Below are 2,748 nucleotides of genomic sequence, written 5' to 3'. Positions count from 1 at the left end.
TTTTCCGAAATCCATAATCATATTATCAGGTCCCTCATTCTGCAGCAATTCATTTATTTTGGCAAACAGTCTACTGTATGTGTCTTGACTTTTGTCAGAGAGCAATGCGAACAATCGTGGGTCATTAAAATTATCAATTTGAATGTGAAGTATATATAACTGAAAAAAATGTATTAGAGCAGCACTTAAATGTTCCGTCTGTTCTTGTGCTGTTTTAACTGTCGAAGTAATGTTGAGAGAGTAATGTTGATGGTGTATGTGTATATGAGAGAGAGAGAGAGAGAGAGAGAGAGAGAGAGAAAGAAAGAAAGAAAGAGAGAGAGAGAGAGAGAGAGAGAAAGAAAGAAAGAAAGAGAGAGAGAGAGATAACTGAAATTGATCATTCAGTTTATTTATTTATTAAATGTATATATGTATGAATGGCTCCAGTAACACACACTCACATAGACGCATGCACGCAGGTTGTTTTAATCGATTTTCTCTGTAAGTATGGGGGCTAGAAAAAAATAGAAAGCGCGTTCCAATCTATGCACCCGTCTCCACATGTGTGCCATTTTTCACGCGAATCCACCCAGCTGTTTAGCCGTGAACCTCAAGACAAGAAAGAATACAACGCTCGGTCAACTTCAATTTATATTGAAGGAGTGGCTGTGTGGTTAGTGGCTTGCTTGCCAACCACATGGTTCCAGGTTCAGTCCCACTGCGTGGCACCTTGGGCAAGTGTCTTCTACTATAGTCTCGGGTCGACCAAAGCCTTGTGAGTGGATTTGGTAGATGGAAACTGAAAGAAGCCTGTCGTATATATGTATATATATATGTGTGTGTGTATGTTTGTGTGTTTGTGTTTGTCCCCCTAGCATTGCTTGACAACCGATGCTGGTGTGTTTATGTCCCCGTAACTTAGCGGTTCGGCAAAAGAGACCGATAGAATAAGTACTAGGCTTACAAAGTATAAGTCCTGGAGTCGATTTGCTCGACTAAAGGTGGTGCTCCAGCATGGCCGCAGTCAAATGACCGAAACAAGTAAAAGAGAGTATATATATTGTGTGTGTATGTGTGTGTGTATGCGCGCATAGAGAGAGAGAGGGAGAGAGCAGGAGACATAAAGAGAGAGATACGATACTTCAATTATACACCAATCCAAGACTTTCCCACTCTATATATAGCCGACAAGTGGCTCTTATGCAGGGAAAATCTAATGCACAATCCTACATATACGATGCATTTGACACGTGCAGATGCGTCACCTTGTAGTTAAAGTGTTGGCTTGCGGTCATAAGTTTGTGAGCTTCATTCCTGGACCAAATCATGCATTATGTCCTTGAGCAAGACATTTCCTTTTCTGTTGGTTAAAAATTAGTACCAGCCTAGATCAGGTGCATCCATTTCTCCATTCGACCATCACATTCTTGACAGGTTAAGGGATGGAAGAACAGAAAGGGTATCTACTCCTGCTCGTGGTTATATAGGCACCTAAAACAATCAGGATGACCTCAAACATTGACACTGATTTTGAAATTTTGTTTATATAACTCCATAGTCCTGGTTACTACAATCTATGCCAGTGAGACTCAGAAGAGCACAGTAAGGACAGATAGAAAAGTAAATGTATTCCATCAAAGGTTCTCAGAAAGATCCTGGGGGTTAACTGGCAGGATCGTGTCACACACGAGGAGATTCTGAAAAGATTGCTCACGGCCACTGCAAGAGATTGTTGGGGAGCGCTGATTCCACCTGGTTGGTCACATCCTCCATCTAGCCGACCAATGTCACTTGAAAACAGCTATGACTAGGGCAGATGAAAAAGAAGCAGGTTGAAGATTACTTGGTGATGGGGATTTCAAAATGACCTGAAGGCAGTCAACATTATGTGGAATGGATGTGCACAAGAAGCAGCTGACCGGAACCAGGGGAGGATTACATATATTGGGACACTAAAATCTGTTAAGTACTTAGGTTTTCTATGGTTCTTAATCCAGTCCAGACTAAAACAGTTAATGAAGGCATGGAACATTCTTATTTCTTTATTGCCCACAAGGGGATAAACATAGAGGGGACAAACAAGGACAGACAAAGGGATTAAGTCGATTACATCGACTCCAGTGCGTAACTGGTACTTAATTTATCAACCCCGAAAGGATGAAAGGCAAAGTCGACCTCGGCGGAATTTGAACTCAGAACGTAAAGACAGACGAAATACCGCTAAGCATTTCGCCCAGCGTGCTAACGATTCTACCAGCTCGCCGCCTTTGGCATGGAACATTCTACTAGGTCATATTTGGTTTTGTTTTATTTATTTGGCTATCATTTTATTTATAGGCACTGACATGGCTGTGTGATAAGAAGCTTGCTTTTCAACCACATAGTTCCAGTTTAAGTCCCACTGCGTGGCACCTTGGGCAAGTGTCTCTACTATAGCCTCAGCCTGACCAAAGCTTTGTGAGTGGATTTGGTAGACAGAAACTGAAAGAAGCCTAAGGCAGCGAGCTGGCAGAAATGTTAGCACGCCAGGCGAAATGCTTGGTGGTATTTCGTCTGCCGCTACATTCTGAGTTCAAATTCCGCCGAGGTCGACTTTGCCTTTCATCCTTTCGGGGTCGATAAATTAAGTACCAGTTACACACTGCGTGGTACCTCGGGCAAGTTTCTTCTGCTATAGCCTTGGGCCAACCAAACCCTTTTCAATGGATTTAGTAGACGGAAACTGAAAAGAGCATGTGTGAATAGGGGTCGTTGTGTTTGTCCCAC

Source organism: Octopus bimaculoides, chromosome 11 (genome assembly GCF_001194135.2).
Source record: "Octopus bimaculoides isolate UCB-OBI-ISO-001 chromosome 11, ASM119413v2, whole genome shotgun sequence".
NCBI classification, from domain to species: Eukaryota; Metazoa; Mollusca; class Cephalopoda; order Octopoda; family Octopodidae; genus Octopus; species Octopus bimaculoides.
Note: the sequence above shows the minus strand (reverse complement) of the source record.